Genomic DNA, 20,185 nt, shown 5'->3' on the forward strand with positions numbered 1-20,185 from the left:
AATAGACTTTAAAGTTAAATACAGCACAAAGGATAAGGGAGGACAGTATATAATGATTAAAAGGACAAAATACCAGGAGGATATAATCATATTAAATATTATGCACCCAATGACTAAGCTGCAAAATACATAAAATAAACTCTATCAGCATTGGAAAGTGAGATAGACAGCTCCACAATAATAGTAGGAGACTTCAACACACCACTTTTGGTGAAGGACAGGACATTCAGAAAGAAGCTCAATAAAGACACAGAAGGTCTAAATGCCACAATCAACTAACTTGACCTCATAGACATACCGAACACTCCACCCAACAGCATCCAAGTATACTTTCTTTTCTAGTGCACATGGAACATTCTCTAGAATAGATCACATGTTAGGTCATAAAGCAAGCCTTAGCAGAATCCAAAACATTGAAATATCACCAAGCATCTTCTCTGACCGTAAGGCCATAAAAGTAGAAATCAATAACAGAAAAAACAGGGAAAAGAAATCAAACTTTTGGAAACTGAACAATACCCTGCTCAAAAATGACTGAATTATAGGAAACATTAAGGATGGAATAAAGAAATTCATAGAATGCAATGAGAATGAAAACGCTTCCTATCAGAACCTTCGGGACACAGCGAAAGAGGTGCTCGGAGGTCAATTTATATCAATAAATGCACACAGTCAAAAAGAAGAAATGGCCAAAATCAAAGAATTATACCTACAACTCGAAAAAATAGAAAGAGAACAACAAAAGAAACCCTCAGGCACCAGAAGAAAACAAATAATAAAAATTAGAGCAGAACTAAATGAAACAGGAAAACAATTGAAAGAATAAACAAGACCAAAAGCTGGTTCTTTTGTGAAAAATCAACAAAATTGACAAACCATTGGGCAAACTGACAAAAGAAAAACAGGAGAGAAAGCAAATAACCTGAATAAGAAATTAGATGGACAATATTACAACCAACACAACTGAAATTAAAAGATTATATCAGATTACTATGAAAAATTGTACTCTAAAAAGTTAGAAAAACTAGAAGAAATGGATGAATTCCTAGAAACACTAACTACCTAAACTAACACAAACAGAGGTAGAACAACTAAATAGAACCAATTACAAAACAAGAGATTGAAAAGATAATCAAAAAACTCTGAAAAACAACAACAACAAAATCCTTGCCAGGATGGCTTCACTGCTGAGTTCTACCAAACTTTCAGAGAGGAGTTAACACCACTACTACTAAAGGTATTTCAGAGCATAGAAAAGGACAGAATACTCCTAAACTCATTCTATGAAGCCAGCATATCCCTGATACCAAAACCAATTAAAGACTCAACAAAAAAAGAAAATTACAGACCTATATCCCTCAAGAACTTAGTTGCAAAAAACCTCAACAAAATTCTAGCCTGTAGAATTCAACAACCCAAACCAAACATATCAAAAATATCATTCACCATGACCAAGCAGGATTCATACCAGGTATTCAGGGATCATTCAACAACAGAAAAACAATTAATGTAATCCATCATATAAATAAAACAAAAGACAAGAACCACATGATTTTATCAATCGATACAGAAAAGGCATTTGACAAAGTTCAATACACATTCATGATAAAAACTCTCAGCAAAATAGGAATAGAAGGAAAATTCTTCAACATAATAAAGGGCATTTATAAAAAGCCAACACCCAACATCATTCTAAATGGAGAGTCTGAAAGTATTCCCCTTGAGAATGGGAACCAGACAAGGATACACTTTATCACCACTCTTATTCAACATTGTGCTGGAAGCCCCAGCCAGAGCAAAAAGGTTAGATAAAGAAATAAAGGGCATCCAGATTTGCAAGAAAGAAATAAAAGTAGCTCTATTTGCAGATGACATGATCTTATAGACAGAAATCCCGAAAGAATCCTCAAGAAAACTACTAGAAGTAATAGAAGAGTTCAGCAGAGTATCAGGATACAAGATAAACATAAAAAGTCAGTTGGATTAATCTACACCAACAAAAAGAACATTCAAGAGGAAATCACCAAGTCAATACGATTTACAGTAGCCTACAAGAAGATAAAATATTTAGGAATAAATCTTACCAGAGAGGTAAAAGGCCTATACAAAGAAAACTACAAGCCACTACTGCAAGAAACCAAAAGAGACCTACAAAAGTGGAAAAACATACCTTGCTCATGGATAGGAAGACTTAACATTGTAAAAATGTCTATTCTGCTAAAAGCAATCTACAGATAAAATGCAATTCTGATCCAAATTCAAATGCCATCTTTTAATAAGAAGGAGAAACAAATCACCAACTTCACATGGAAGGGAAAGAGACCCCGGATAATAAAGCATTACTGAAAAAGAACAAAGTAGGAGGCCTCGCTCTACCTGATTTTAGAAACTATTATACCACCACAATAGTCAAAACAGCCTGGTATTGGTACAACAACAGATACATAGACCAATGGAACAGAATTGAGAATCCATGTGTAAATCCATCCACATATGAGCAGGTGACATTTGACAAAAGCCCAAAGTCTGTTGAATGGGGAAAAGACAGTCTTTTTAACAAATGGTGCTGGCATAACTAAATATTCATCTTCAAAAAAATGAAACCGGACCCACACCTCACACTATGTGCAAAAACAAACTCAAAATGGATCAAATATCTCCATATAAAATCTAAAACAACATAGATCATGGAAGAACAAGTAAGGACAATGCTAGAAGCCCTAATACATGGCATAAAGAGTATACAAAACATTACTAACAATGCAGAAGAGAAACTAGATAACTGGGAGCTCCTAAAAATCAAACACCTACGCTCATCCAAAGACTTCACCAAAAGAGTAAAAAGATTACCTACAGACTGGGAAAAAGTTTTTAGCTATGACGTTTCAGATCAGCACATGATTTCTAAAATCTACATGATACTGCAAAAACTTAACTACAAAAAGACAAATAACCCAATTAAAAAAATGGGCAAAGGATATGAACAGGTACTTCACTAAAGAAGACATTCAGGTAGCTAACAGAGATATGAAGAAATGCTCATGATCATTAGCCATTAGAGAAATGCAAATCAAAACTACAATGCGATTCCATCTCATTCCAACAAGGCCGGCATTAATCCAAAAAATACAAACTAATAAATGCTGGAGAGATTATGGAGAGACTGGAACACTTATACACTGCTGGTGGGAATGTAAAATGGTACAACCACTTTGGAAATCAATTTGACGCTTCCTTTAAAAAATAGGAATAGAATTACCATACTACCCAGCAATCCCACTCCTTGGAATATATCCTAGAGAAATAAGAGCCTATTCAAGAACAGATGTATGCACACCCATGTTCATTGCAGCACTGTTTACAGTAGCAAAAAGATAGAACCAACCAAGATGTCCATCAACAGATGAATGGATAAATAAATTGTGCTATATTCACACAGGAAACCCTAGTGGTGTAGTGGTTAAGTGCTACAACTGCTAACCAAGAGGTCGGCAGTTTGAATCCACCAGGCGCTCTTTAGAAACTCTATGGGGCAGTTCTACTCTGTCCTATAACATCGCTATGAGTTGGAATTGACTCGACAGCAGTGGGTGGGTGGGTATATTCACACAATGGAATACTGCATGTCAGTAAAGAACAATGATGAATCCATGAAACTTTTCACAACATGGAGGAATCCGGAAGGCAATACAGTGAGTGAAATTAGTTGCAAAAGGACAAGTATTGTATAAGACCACTATTATAAGAACTTGAGAAATAGTTTAAACAGAGAAGAAAATATTCTTTGATGGTTATGAGAAGGGGGAAGGAGGGTGAGAGGTTTTCACTAATTAGATGGTAGATAAGAATTATTTTAGGTGAAGGGAAAAACAACACACAATAAAGGAGAGGTCAGTACAACTGGACTAAACTAAAAGCAAAGAAGTTTCCTGAATAAACTGAATTGCTCAAAGGCCAGCGTAGCAGGGGTAGGGTTTTGGCTACCATGGTTTCAGGGAACATCTAAGAAAATTGGCATAATAAAATCTATTAAGAAAACATTCTGCATCCCACTTTAGGGAGTGGTGTCTGGGGTCTTAAATGCTAGGAAGCGGCCATCTGAGATGTATCAATAGGTCTCTACCCACCTGGAGCAAAGGAGAATGAAGAACACCAAAGACACAATGTAATAATGAGGCCAAGAGACAGAAAGGACCACATAAACCAGAGACTACATCAGCCTGAGACCAGAAGAACTAGAAGGTGCCGGGCTATAACTGATGACTGCCCTGACAGGGAACACAACAGAGAACCCAGGAAGGAGCAGGAGAGCAGTGGGATGCAGACCCCAAATTCTCATAAAAAGACCAGACTTAATGGTCTGACTGAGACTGGAAGGACTCTGGAGGTCATGGTCCCCAGACCTTCTGTTAGCCCAAGACAGGAACCATTCCCAAAGCCAAATCTTCAGACAGGGATTGGACTGGACTATGGGATAGAAAATGGTACTGGTGAAAAATGAGCTTCTTGGATCAAGTAGACACATGAGACTATGTTGGCTTCTCCTGTCTGGAGAGGAGGTGAGAGAGCAGAGGGGATCAGAAGCTGATCAAATGGACAGGAAAAGAGAGTAGAGGGAAGGAGTGTGCTGTCTCATTACGGGGAGAGCAATTAGGAGTATATAGCAAGGTGTATATAAGTTTTTGTATGAAAGACTGACTTGGTTTGTAAACTTTCACTTAAAGGACAATAAAAATTAAAATAAATAAAAGATTATCCAGCAATGGTCCAAAGAGACAATTAAAATACTCTTTTCTAACTACGTGTTTAGGTGAATCTGTTGCCCACCCCCCCCGCCCCCGACCATATGCTTCAACTAGGGGAACATATCCTACAGAGTGATGGAAGAAGCAGATGTGAGAATCCAGGCATCTTCCTAGTCAGACAGTAAAAAGATTTGCCAAAATGTAAAGCAATTGTCATTCTTCTCACCAATTTTTTCTGGTTTTGAAAATTAGAGTTACTTTTTATACAAAATAAACAATTTATACTAATTTGTAATGGATTTGCTATTTCTTAATGAATAAATGATTCAATAAATAAATAGTTCAAAAGTTTCTCAGTTTTAATTTTTATAATGTTACATATCAAAAGATGTAACCCACATAAAACAAAAGCACTGCAGTCCTCAATGTTTTTTTCTTAATGTAAAAGGCTGTAGAGATCAAGATGGTAAGAACTCCTGTTCCAGGTCAGCTAAGGTATTGGAATGGAATGGAAATATCATAGGCTGTCAAACAGACAGGGAGCAAATCCAAAATGAGTACTTATTAGATGTCTGTCTTTGGAAACTTAACTTTTTAGAACAGTTTCTTCAGCAGTAAAATAGGTTTAAAAATATTTTCATTATATGCTTTTTAGAAGAACTGGAGATCATCTAAATAATGCACCTAGCCCAGAAACTGGCACATAGTAGATCTTCAATTAATAACGGCTTTTGTTATATTTTTTGGTTTTGTTTTGTTTTTGGTTTAGATCTCAGGCTAACTATGGATATACATATGGATGTAACGTATGTAAAATGATAAACCTGTAAGTTATTTTGTATTTTTATGTTGTTAAATCATAATCTTTTTTCAATATGTTTGGGAATGTGGGAGCAGTATGTGACAATGAGACACTGAAAGAAATAAAATTTTGTAAGTTAAGAAGTGCTTTGGACCCAAGTGTATTAATTACATACAGGAATTTAGTAGTGCAAATTATAAATGATTGACTATGATTGGTGCTAATCTAGCAGCTGTGTATTTTCAGGTCTTATTGGTGCAGGAATATACATGGCTGAGGTATAAAATTAATTGAAATGTTACATATCCCAGATTATACTGGACTGAGGAGGATACTACATTGAACCTCTGGAGCCTGAAGAGTAGTTTCTGCCCCATGACTACATCCTTAAAAAGATGCCAAGAACAGAAAAGAAAACAATTAGAGGTTGCTAAAAATGTGGAAGAAACTAAAATCGTCATTTTATTTTAGTTCCTGGAACAGTCTCTCTGCCTTAGAACCATCACACTCTATATTCAGTCACCTCAAAGATGCTGTGAGGTCTTCTTCCATGGAATCTGTTCTACCTGGCTCTCTCTTTTCTCCATTCTTCCCAAAGCACAATCCCAGTCATGATGCCACCCTGCTGAAAAGCATGTCACCTCCACCTAGCACTGAAGTCTCCCATACTCTTTTTCCACTTACTTCATGAGTCCATATTCCATCATGCCCCTTTCCAAGACACTCAGATGGAACTGCTTAACAGTCCTCCAAATGCTGTTCTCTATTTCGTTTTTAAACTAGATATTTTTCTTCTGTTTAAATTTCCTTCTTCCTGCACACCTCCCAATTCCACAAGATGAAAAGCTCAAACATTATATCTTCTTAAACAATCTTCTGTGATACCTATCTTTCCCAGTACATTGAATATTATCTTGCTGTTCTGTAGTCTTCCATTACACTTCATATGAATGATTTTTAGGGCATGAATGTCTATCACTTGCTTTTATTTTCAAAATTTATTCATCTCCTAATCTGAGGTACTCCTATCTAAACTGTCACCATCACCTACCTGGAGTAATGCCAAAAGCCACCTAATTGGTCTCCATATACACATTCCTGGGCCCCATTTAATTCATTTCCTACTCAGCAGCCAGAGAGATCTTCTTAAGGTATAACTATAATCAAGTCACTAACCTGCTCAAAACATTTAAGTAGTTTCCCATTTCACTTATAATAAAATTCAAATTCCTTGCCATGGCCTGACCAGTCACGTATGGTCATGATCTGACCCTTGGCTACTTCTCCAAACTCATCATGAGCTACCTCCCTTTGCTTTCTCTGCATGGCAGCCTTGATGAATTTATTTCAGTTCCTTGAATACTTAAAGTTCTTTGTTCCTTAAGAAAGAAAGAATCATACGCTAACTTCTCTGCTGAACCATTTGTTTCCTCACTCTTTACATAGCTACTCCTATTCATCCTTAATCCCTCATCTTAAATGTTAGGTCTTCAGAAAGGCCTTTCCTGACCCTTCATCCACTTACGTATTTCTTTCATTGCACTTACTGCAATTATAACCTGTTAAATTATTTCAGCTTACTCTTGTTTGTCTGCCTTCCCCACTGGAATGTAAGCTCAATAAGGATAAGAAGCATGTATATCTCATTCTCCATTTTATCACTATCACTCAAGACAGTGCCTGCCACAGGGTTCAACAAATATTTGTTGAGCAAGTAGGTAGTTAAACGGTATCAGCTGGCAGAATTTTACCTTTAGCCAATAAGCTCAAGGTCTCTTCAGGGGTATAATTAAAACCTGACAAACTGTATTTGTAAGTTTTCAATACCTTGAATTCACAAAATTAGAAAGTTATTCCTCCTAAGAAAGTTATGAAGGAGCCCTGGTTGTACAATGGTTAACTGGTTGGCTTATAACCGAAAGGTTGGTGGTTCAAACTCACCCAGTGGCTCTGTGTGTGAAAGACCTGGTTATCTGATTTCATAAAGACGACAGCTTAGAAAACACAATGGGACAGTTCTAATCTGTCATATGGAGTCACTATGAGTCAGAGTCAACTCACGGCACCCCACAACAAAAACAAACAAACAAAAATGTTAAACTTTTCAGAATAAACTGATTTTTAAGAGTCTGGATACTATTAATAAAATTGAGAAACCACAAACCCTGTATTTGGGACATAGAGAGGACGAGTGGTCTAAAAGTTTTTTTTCAACAAGAGTGAATAGGTACATTCACAAATTAAAATTTACTGGGCGCTTATTATATACTAGTTACTCTTCTAGTAATTTGGAAGACATTAGGGAACGAAACAGACGAAGTGCTTTGTCTTTTGGTCTTTATATTCTAGTTGAAGAGAAGGAAAATAAACAATGAGGATAATAAAATAAGTATAGTATGTGGTTTATTGGAAGGTGATGAGTACTAATGCTTCTAAGAAGCAGAAGCATTACATAGTCATTACCCACCTAACTATTTCCTCCCTATCAGCTACTGTAACTAGCTTTGATTTCTGAGGCATGAAAAAAGGGCCAGAGCTCCAAATTTTCTGTTCCCAAAATTATGACAGCTGGACCTAGAATATGCTAGGAGGTGTTCTGGCAGCCCTAATTTACTAACTCTGAGGTCTTACTTTTACATTTACCCATCTTATTTATTCCCTTCTTCTGGATGTCTAGAGATTCTTCAAGCCCCAGAGACAACCTGTGCTTGCAGAAGCTCAGTGGTAGTTAGCTAAGCATGATGAGGAAGGTGAGGGAGAGCTGCTTACTCTTATCTACTATCCCTTCTTGGTCTTGAAGGCAAGGAAGGTCTTGTAGCCGACAGGTTTAGGAAAACCAAAAACACATGACTCAAACTGGCGGGACCTCAGTGACCTGCCTTTCTATCCAAAATCTACTCATGGCTGGAATAATTAAAACCCAGGAGAGAGCAAGCAGGATGGATAATAGGACTTGGTAATGACCCTCTTTGTTTCAACAAATTCATATAGCAGCACCTGAATTTTAAAAAGTGCTGTGCAAACTGATTTTTTAGCTGATAAAAAGTGAATAGCAATTAGTTTATAATAAAATGTCCCATTTCCACGCTGGCTTGTGCATGGGTTAAGAGAGGAATAATAGGATTTCTGAGGCCAAACTCATTCAGGTAAATCTCCTACTGGACCACCTCAACAAAGTTATTAAAGCTGATCTTACCAGAAGTCTCAAATTTCATCACTAATATTCATTCTTTTGGGCAAAAGATTTTCCTCTCAGCCCTTCTTATTTCCTGTCTCAGAAAGTACTGCCGTAGATCTCTAATATGTCAGTGTAAATTTATTTGTCCTATCCCTTTCCTCCATACTTGGAAGATCCCAGAGAGCTCTACTTTGGAAAAGAAACAAGGTTCTAAGATGCTGCAGGGAAACACAGCCAATAATAATGATAATAAGAGCTACCAATTATTTAGTTTTTCCCATTAGCCAGCCATTGTAATAATTCCTAAATAGAAATTATCTTGTTAAAGGCAAGGTCATGGAAGCTCCATAGACACATCAAAACTCCCTGAGGGACAGAATTGCTGGGCTGAGGGCTGTGGGGACCATGGTCTGAGGGAATGTTTAGCTCAGTTGGCATAACATAATTTATAAAGAAAATGTTCTACATTCTGCTTCGGTGAGTAGCGTTTGGGGCCGTAAAAGCCTGTGAGAGGCCATCTAAGGTACTCCACTGGTCTCACCCCTTCTGGAGCAAAGGAGAATGAAGAAAACTAAAGATACAAGGGGAAGTTGAGCCCATACGATTAATAGACCTCAATTACCACAGCCTCCACCACACTGAGTCCAGTACAAGTAGATGATGCCTGGCTACCACCACTGACTGCTCTGACAGGGATCACAATAGAAGTTCCTGGACAGGGCTGGAGAAAAATGTGGAACAAAATTCTAACTTACAAAAGAAGACCAGAATTACTGGCCTGACAGAGACTGGAGAAACCCCAAGAGTATCATCCCCGGACACACTTTTAGCTCAGTAACAAAGTCACTCCTGAGTATCACTCATCAGCCAAAGATTAGATAGGCCCATAAAACAAAATGAGTCTAAAGGGGCACACCAGTCCAGAGGCAAGGACGAGAAGGCAGGAAGGGACAGGAAAGCTAGTAATAGGGAACCCAATTTTGAGAAGGGAGAGTGTGGATATATCATGAGGTTGTTAACCAATGTCATAAAACAGTATGTGTACGGTTTATCGGGAAGCTAATTTGTTCTGTAAACCTTCATCTAAAGTAAAATTAAAAAGAAAATTATCTTAAAATAAATGTTATCCAAATTTTACAAATTAAAAAAAATATATGTTTAAAGAGGTCAAATGGCATGCTCAAGGTTCTATAGATAATTAGTGTAAGAGCTAGAATTTGAATCCAGAGCAGGCAGACTCCAAAGACTTTGCTGCTCCTGCAATATCATGCTGCTTCTAAGTAATAAAAAACTGTGAATTCAAAGTGAGCATATCTAGATCTAAGTAAGAGTTAAGAATTCTGACACAAATTTCCCTTCGACACTGCTAAATGTTATCACTCTCACTTCACTTTTATTGTGATTTTATTTCTGGATTTCCAATTCTGTCCTAAGGATTGTTTCTTTAAATATATCCAATTACTATATGATCAGCTGTTGATGGTTTTGGTCTTGAATATATCTGGTCTGATTAGTTTGTAATATACTTTTAATGCCCATCATGGGGACAGCATTATTTTCATGTTTGTAGAAAGCAAACCAATGCTGCTTCGGTATGCCTCCATTTCAATTTCTGCTACCTGAAGAAGAAATTTATCTGTTGCCATCTGAAAAGTGCTGGGCAGCCTTTGTGATCAGTTCCCCAGATCTGCTGTGAACTTGTCCTTTAGATGGGATTCAGCAACGTAAAATGACCTCATCCATTAATGTGGGTCCAGTCCTAGTAGGGATGGAGAATCATCCTTCCCTACCCTCTTAGTATGAACTCACCAAATCTGAGTTATGTCCAAGAGTCACTTGATTTTCCAAAGCAGTGCTAATGCTCACACCAAGAATAGAAGCTTCATGCTCAAGTGATCTTGGTGGGAAGGTGACTCATATTTCTTTTACTTGAGTTCAGTTTCTGGATCTCCTATATCAAATTGCTCAAGTTCATGGACCAAGGGAATAATCTCACTTCCTCTGAGCAAAGACTAAGACTATCTCAAAGCCCTTAGCACAATGGTAGCCATATGATAGCTTTGAATAATACCTGTTGATGCTCTGACTTGGGGAAAAAGGAAGAGGCCTTAAAATAATTCCCGCTAACATGACTTCTTGGTATGAGAAGGACAACATGATTTCATTTTATATACCTGCAGCATTTTGGAACTTCCAAAGCATTTTCAAACAAAACTAACTTCTTGATTTTTTTTTTTTTATGTGATATAACAGGACAGGTATTATTAGTCCACCTTTATAGAAGAAGGTAAAGAGCCCTGATGGTGCAGTGGTTCAGCACCTGGTTGCTAACTGAAAAGGTTGATGGTTCAAACCAACCTAGAAAATCCTATGGGGCAATTCTACTCTGTCACGTGGGGCTGCTGTGAGTCAAAATCAACTAGACAACATTTACCAACAACGACATAGAAAAAGAGAGACCAGAAATTATATTCTTTACCCAATATGGCACAAATAGCAACCCTGGTTCTCTGTCCATCACATGTACAGTTTTGGTTAATTTCAGTTTAAAAAATATGCCATATTTCCTTTTTGTAGACTTTCCTGGTTTGAACAGCAAATCTGAAATCCTGAAAAATAGAGTAAAGTCTGGGGAAAAAAATGAGATTACCAGGGAAGTCTCTAAAGAAACAGATAGAAATATTTAATATAGATAATTATGCAAACAAGGTTTTCATATCCTAAGTTTTAATAAAATTAGGCTTAGAAAAACTCTCTAGGGACCGAGCCCTGAGGAGTTTATCAAGATGAGCATTCAAGTGAGGAAAAATGAGCTTCAGGGTAAATTGATTTAAGGGTGAAAAATGCAATGCCTATCAGCGATCTATTGGAAAGAAATGGACTTATTTTTGGAAAAAAAAAAATAGAACATCTGCACACATTTGAAAAAGTTGTTTTTTTTTTTTTTCTTTCCTAAGCTGGGAGATAAACTTAAGACTTGATAACTAATAAAAGGGGACAGCTTACAGCATGAGTGAAGACAGAGAAGAAAATGTCTATTTTTCTCAGGCCGGGAAGGCTTTACACTTAGGACTCAGGTGTAAAGATATAAATGTTTTGGCTAAATCAGTGTCAAATGAGAGGTGATGAGGTCAACCATATGTTTGTGTGTTTCTATTCGGACATGCTTAAAAAAAAAAAAAAGATTATTTTGTTTTGGTATTTATTACTAGGGAAAGAATTGAAAATCTTTCTGGCAGTTCTTTGGACCCACAGAAATTGCATTCAAAACTGTGTGTATGTGAATTTTTCAATTTGGTTTTCAAAAAGGGATATGGAACACTCACACCCCACTAAGCAGTGGCTTGATCTTAAATGGGGATGTTTGAAAGAATGACCTCGAAAACAGACTCTTCAAATCTCTATGTGCACGGTGAGAAGAACATGTATGGTGAATATTAGTTTCACCATAATTTCTTTTCAAATAAATAAATAAGCAAGTGATTATATTAGGGAGTTAGCTTTTAATACAAGTGTTATATCACAGAAAGTCCTTCAAAGATTGCCCATTACCTCCAATTTGGACAACAAATTTCCATAGCATAGCAGTGCCACACCCTCTACCATCTCGCCTTTGTCTGACTTTCCAGCTCTATCCCCTACTGCTTTTCAACTTATACCCTCTCATCAGCCAGGCTATTTACAATTCTCCAAACTAGACTGGCAATTTGAGGAAAGCATACCTTTGAACAGGCTTATACCTATGCTCAAAACATCCTTTCTCCCTTCTTTTCTTACCTAACTCTTAAACAGGATTTTCTTCAAAATTTATTTTCAAACTCACCCAGGAGGCCATCTTTGATTATGATAGGCTAGGGTAGGTTCCTCCCGTTTGTCATTGAGCTCTGTGCACATCTACCATGTAATGTCAGTGTTTATATATTGGGTTGTCAACTTCATTATAAACTTCTTGAGGACAAATGTTTTGCTTTATTCTTAGAACTCCAGCCCCCAGAACAAAGTCCAGCTCATATGCATAGGATACTCAATAAAAGCTTTCTTAGTCAAAGAATGAATGTGATTAGAGAAAATAGAGCCAACAAGAAACAGAGTTCTACTTCTAAGTTTTATTTCAGTGTGAGGTCTTTGAGACCTACATTAGCCTGAGAACAAAACAAAAAAAAACAGCAAAAGGACAATATATTAAATACAAAGTGATTTTAGCTTATAAATAAGAGTTGTTGTTGTTAGTTGCCAGGAAATTGATCCTGACTCATGGAGGCCCCACCTGTGCAAAATAGAACTGCTCTAAGGGGTTTTCAGAACACTGGTAGCAGAGTGGTTAACAGCTATGTCTGCTAACCAAAAAGGTTGGCAGTTCGAATCCACCAGCCACAACTTGGAAGCCCTATAGGACAGTTTTACTCTGTCCTATTGGGTCTCTATAAGTCAGAATCAACATGATGGCAATGGGTAGGTTACAGGGTTTTCAAGGCCATGAACTTTTGGAAGCATATTACCATATCTGTCTTCTGAGGATCCTCTGGGTGGATTCTAACCACCAACCTTCACCTGGTAGTTGAACATGTAACCATTTATGACATCCAGGGATGCCTATAAATAAAATAATTCAGTGTAAAAGGAAGAAAAAACCCACTTGGATGTGTGGAAATGGACAATCTACTCTTTGAAATGTTGGCAGAGAATAGAACATATGCAGAGATATAATAGATGTCTTGCTTGGAGAATCTGATGTGTTTTGATAATAAAAATGTATTATATAATCCTTTACAGTTTTAACTTTTGTCCACATATATTATTCCATTTGTACCCAAAAGAACCCTACGAACTTGGCATAAATAATAATCTTTATTTTAAAGATGTCAAAATTGAGACTGAAGTTTAAGTTACTTTGCAGCATTACCTAAATAATTAATGGTGGAAACAAGGACCTAACCATCTGCTTTTGACTCCAAGTAAATGTTCTTTCTATTGGCTCCACAGCTTCTCCTCAGAAGAGGATTCCAGACACCTCAGAAATAAATTATTTTGTTGGAAAAAAATAGTCCACTAAATGAAAGATCAGGAACTTAGTACTACTTAATATTATAGTCTCTTTGGATTGGATTAGAGAATTTTCATTTTATTTTAACTGTATAGAATTAGTATTTCTGGAAGTCACAGATATGTAACCATATCTAAAAAGCAAACCCATTGCTGTTGAGTTGATTCCAGCTCAAAGTGACCCTATAGGATTGGGTAGAATTACCCGATAGGGTTTCCAAGGAGCAGCTGGTGGATTTGAACTGCTAAACAACTATAGCTGATAACCACTGCACAAACAGGGCTCCATGTAACCATAGAAAACAAAAAAATTATTCTTAAAAGGAGAGATAAGACAAGGGCACAGGAATAGGAATGCAGGCAACTGTGATCTAACGCCAATGTGTGTTAGAAATCTCAGTAGAGGAGGTAGTTGAGGAATTTTTGACATCCTTTTTTTGTTTGCTTGTTTCTAACAATTCATACTAGAACTTTCATATGTATTGGCTGTGACAGCAAAATGCTCATTAAATAAGTTTGTTTTTCTTGATAGTTGGCCTTAAGCAATGTAAACATAATAATAATAGAAGTTGTCTCTGGCCATGAGGTGGAGCTCATGACTCCTTCCCTCAGCTATTTATGAGACTCCAGGTCAAAAAGGTGGTGGAAAAAGGATGGAGACATCCAACTGAAGCAGTGAGCTGACAAAGGCTTGTCTCCTGCGTAAGATGGGCTAATTAGGTATGTTTTGTTCTGGCATTGGAGCAAGAGTTCTTTCCCACTATTTTTTGGCCTTAGTGTGCTCTATCTTCCTTTACCATTGTAGTTCCACAATCTAGAGGACTGTAGCCTAAGTAGCTAACCATCTGCCTCAGAAAACCCTGGGACGCTTGTTAGATTGCAGCCCCACTTTACCTGAGTAGGCTTCTGAGCTTGTTGTCTGGGGAAAGATGTATTTTACAAGATGCCCCCCTTCTCCCCTACAATCCATCTCAGTTCCCAAGAAAATATCTAGACTTTTGGGGCCAAAGACACCAGCTAATTAAGATTTCCTTTGCCTTTGTTGTTGTTGGATGCCTTCAAGTAGATTATGACTCATATCTAGCTCATATAATAGAGTAGAACTGCCTGATAGGGTTTTCTTGGCTGTAATCTTTAAGAGAGCAGATAATCAGGCCTTTCTCCCTTAAAGCTGCTGAGTGGGTTCCGAAAGCCAACATTTCAGTTAGCAGCCTAGTGCTTAACCATTTCTCCATGAGGGCTCATACCTCCTGCCTTTACCTGAAGGCATATCTTCTCCCTTGCAACTTAATGACTGTTGCCATAATGAGTAGTTGGTTGGTAATTAAAGAATCATGGGGCCCTACCCTGAGCCATTCCAATACAGCTAATTCTGAGACCTGCCCATCATTTTTTTTTTTTAAATCACAGAAGAGATTTGAGGGTCAAAGACAATATATTTGGGATTGCACACATCATTCCTGGTGGCTTAATTAAGTCCAGGTTCATTCAGCTAATCTGATGAACTTTGAAGTATAAACTGCATTGGTAAGAATTCAAAATGCCCCTTAGCACAATGACACCAGGTTTAATATGCCTCAAGGAATAGGATCTACATCATGTTAATAGGAGACGTATGCTTTATGCATAAGATTATTTTGTGCTTCTGGTGGGAGAAAATGAACACTCTAATGAGGTACTCTTGCTAGAAGAAAACTCTTCCAAAGTGGCTGCAGACTTGGTTGAAAAGAACCAAGTTAAATTTGAACAGTCAACACTTGATCATTCACAGATCCCATTAGCATTCCAATGAAGTCCCCAAAATCCCTGCAAAACATCGAAAGGGTTCAAGAGCTTGGGTTTATTTCGATGGGGATAAAGCATGGACTTTTTCCAAGGGCTGAAGAAACAAAATTAAGGGAATAGAAGTAAGACAAAAACCCCATGCGCAAGGGAGCATCCACATGGAACATCCTCCTTCTGAAACATGAAACTGCCAGGCTTCGTCTTCTATCCTTCTGTGATGGTTAATGGTATGTTTCAAGTTGGCTAGGCTATGATTCTCAAGAGTTTGGTAGACACTATGTAATCATCTTCCATTATGTGAACTTACGTGAATACCCAATCAGTTGAAAGGAGGAGTTTCTTTCTGGGTATGGTCTGTCTCCTGTATATAAATGGATGCTCTGGCAAAACTCTTTCTCTGTCTCTCTCTTGACCTTGCACTCTTCTCATCACCAGACTTCCAATTCTTGGAACGTAATACTGCAGAAATCTCCAGTCTTCCACCTGACCTGCAGATCTTAGATACTGTAGCCTCTGCAACTCTGTGAGCCAGCAGACATCTCCAGTCTGCCACTAGACACATGGATTTTGACTTCCCAGGCCCACAATTTCTTGAGTCCTTTCCTTGAATTAAATCTCTCTCTATATATTTACATATACATTTCACCGGTTTTGCTCCTCTGAAAACCCAGACCAAGGCACCTTCCTTGTGTGGTTTAATGAGACAGTCACAGTTTTCAATCCTCAGCCCCATGACATCTTCTGACCTACCATTTAAAAAGCAGTTAAGAGGCGGGGCCAAGATGGCAAACTAGGCAGTACCTTCTGCCCATCCCTATTACAATGAAGACCTGAAAAAAGAAGTGAATTGACTATATATATATAACAAGCTAGAATCCCTGAGCATCAAAGGTAAAATTAAGGAATTGGTCCGAATGATGGGAGAGGGAGAGATGGTGCAGAAGCAATGATGAGTTGCCAAGCCCATGCCAGGCCTCAGCTCTGATTCCTTGGTACCGTTCTTTGGCACAACGGCAGCAGGGCTGATGGTAGTTCCCTGAGACGTGGCAGTTTCAGCAAAAGAAGGCAAGCAGAGTGAGCACCCCGACCCTGTGGGGGATCTACAATTGAGCTGGCTGTGGCATTTAGGATGTGGCTGCTTCAGTGAAAGAAGGCAACTGAAGTGCCAGCACCCCAACCTCTGGTGTGCCAGCTGCAGGATTGGCTGTGGAGTTTAGGACACAGCTGTTTCAGCGAAAGAAATCAAGCATGGGATGCAGCCCTAGCCCACTGGGGCAATCCAGCGGGGACTCAGCCAGCACACACAGGCTACATGCACCTCTGGAATCTGAGATAAAACAGCACCCTCGACACAAGAGAAGTGATTTTGTCTAATTTACTACATGTGGATCTAATAGCTCCTTCTTTTGAAAGAACTCTCTCCTACCTATCTGATCCCTCCCTCCTGTGCCCCAGCCAGCTTCATTAACAATTCATTTCCCTGGGCCTGAGATAGAACCTGCTGTGCTCTCTGATCCATTCTCCTGGCCTGGGAGAAGGAACAAATTAACAAAGAGGGGGAAAAATACTCTGCAGACTCTCCTAATCTGGAAGCTCAGAGCAGAATCAGCTCTAGTCCAGGCATAAGCGATCCACAGGCTTTGTCTCTCACCCCTACATGGATCTAGGTGGCTATCATATTGCAAGGGCAAATCTGTCTGAGATCTGATTGTATTTGTTTCAGCTGTGTGGGGAGAGGCAGATTTTGGAGGTCAGATACCACCCTGCCTAGTAAACAGGGCCTTCATCTACCCACAGTAAGGGTCTGAGGACTGGAGGCTCCACCCATGCTACCTAGCCACCCATGAAAGGATAGTGGTGCCTGCCAGTCCTTACAGATAAAAGCATTGGGTGCCTAAGGTACAGCTGCAGAACCTACCCATCAGAGTGCTCTAAAGAACAGAGATACCCTTTCCTCACTGACACTTGGGGGAAAGCTGTCATCCCTCTGGCCTCCTAAGTGTGACCCTCTGCCGGTACCAGAAAGCAGAGCATACACCCATCACCACTGCTCCTCTAAGATAGTAGCTGAGAGCCTACACCACACACTAGGTGACCAACTATCAGGACACCTGAGCTGAATCTGTACAAGAATACTAAATGGACTCCAAAGCTCATATACCTGGTAAGAGCTCTAGCCATCTGGTAACAGGACATTAGTGCTTCAAAGGCTCCAATAACCAAGTTGGCTCACTCTAGTAGCCTATTTGGCTATATTGAAACAAAACAAAGCGAGAAACTAGGACAGAGTGAGCAAACATAAAATAAATTAATACAATAAGTTATAGATGCCTCAGAGACAGCAGTCAATATCAAATCACATAAAGAAGCAGACCATGATTGCTTCAATGGACTCCCAAAACAGAAAATCAAGGACTCTCCCAGATAAAGATGTATTCCTGGAATTACCAAACGTAGAATACAAAAGATTAATATACAGAACTCTTTCAAGACATCACTAATGACATCATGAAAGAGATCAGGCAACAAACAGAAAAAGCCAAGAAACACACAGATAAAGCAGCTGAAGAAATTAAAAAGATTATTCAAGAACATAATGAAAAATTTAACAAACTGAAAGAATCCATAGAGATACAATGTTCAGAAACTCAGAAGATTAACGATAAAATTACAGAGTTAGACAATGCAATAGAAAGTCAGAGGAGCAGAATTGAGGAACTGGAATACAGAATTTGTGAGATTGAAGATAAAACACCTGGAACCAATATATTTGAATAAAAATCAGATAAAAGAATTAAAAAAAATGAAGAAACCCTAAGAATCAAGAATAACTTGCGAATGATTGCAATATCAGAACAGGGAGGGGTAACAGAAAATACAGAGATAATTGTTGAAGATTTGTTGGCAGAAAACTTCCCTGACATCATGAAAGATGAAAGGATATCTATCCAAGATGCTCATCGAATCCCATACAAGGTAGATCTCAAAAGAAAGTCACCAAGGCATATTATAATCAAACTTGCCAAAACCAAAGATAAAGAGAAAATTTTAAGAGCAGCCAGGGATAAGCAAAAAGTTGCCTACAAAAGAAAATCAATAAGAATAAGTTCAGGTTACTGAGCAGAAACCATGCAGGCAAGAAGGCAATGGGATGACATATATAAAGCATTGAAGGAGAAAAATTGCTGGCTGTGCATCATATATCCAGCAAAACTGTCTCTCAAATATAAAGGCGAAATTAAGACATTTACAGATAAACAGAAGTTTAGGGAATTTGCAAAAACCAAACTAAAACTACAAGAAATACTAAAGGGAATTCTCTGGATAGAAAATCAGTAATATCAGATATCAGCCCAACACTAGGACACAGAACAGATCAACCAGATATCAACTCAGATAGGGAAATCATAAAAATGAATCAAGATTAAAAAAAAATAATAAAACAGGAAATCAGTGATGTCATTACGTAAAAGATGACAATAATCAACAAGAGGGACTAAATAAAGTAGGCATAGATCTTCCATATGGAGAGGAAATCAAGGTGATATAGGGAGACACAAGTTATGTTTAAACTTAGAAAAATAGGGGTAAATATCAAGGTAACTACAAAGAAGACTAACAGTCTTATACTTCACAAAATAAAAAACAAGATAAACATAAAGACAACTTCAACCACAATGAAAAAGAGGAACACACAATTCACAAAGAAAATCTTCTCAGCACAAAAAAGTAAGTGGAAAAATGAAACTGTCAACAACACACAAAAAAAAAGGCATCAAAATGACAGCACTAAACTCATATCTAGCTACAATCACACTGAAAGTAAATGGACTAAATGCACCAATAAAAAGTGTTGCAGAATGGATAAAAAAAAAAAAAAACATTCCAGCTATATGCTGCCTACAAGAGACACACCTTAGACTTAAAGATATAAACAAACTAATATCAAAGGATAGAGGAAAATATATTAAGCAAACAACAGTCAAAACAGAGCAGGAGTGGCTATACTAATTTCTGACAAAACAGACTTCAAATTTTACCACAAAGGATAAGGAAGGGGATGATATAATCGTTAAAGGGACAATATACTAGAAGCATATTACCATTTTAAATATTTATGCACCCAACAGCAGGGCTTCAAGATACATAACACAAACTCTAACAGCATAGAAAAGTGAGATAGACAGCACCACAATTATAGTAGGAGACTTCAACACATCACTTTCAGTGAAGGACAGAACATACAGAAAGAAGCTCAGTAAAGACACAAAAGATCTAAATGCCACAATTAACCAACCTGACCTCACAGACATATACAGAACACTCCACCCAATAGCATCCAAGTATACATTCTTTTCCAATGCACGTGGAACATTCTCTAAACTAGACGACATATTAGGTCATAAAGCAAGCCTTTGCAGAATCAAATACATCAAAATATTACAAAGCAACTTCTCTGACAGTAAGGCCATAAAAGCAGAAGTCAATAACAGAAAAAACAGGGAAAAGAAATCAAACACTTGGAAACTGAACAGTACCGTGGTCAAAAATGACTGGGTTACAGAAGACATCAGAATGGAATAAAGGAATTCATAGAATCTAATGAGAATTAAAACATTTCCTATCAGAACC

The sequence above is a fragment of the Elephas maximus genome, chromosome 11, assembly GCF_024166365.1.
Source record: "Elephas maximus indicus isolate mEleMax1 chromosome 11, mEleMax1 primary haplotype, whole genome shotgun sequence".
NCBI classification, from domain to species: domain Eukaryota; kingdom Metazoa; phylum Chordata; class Mammalia; order Proboscidea; family Elephantidae; genus Elephas; species Elephas maximus.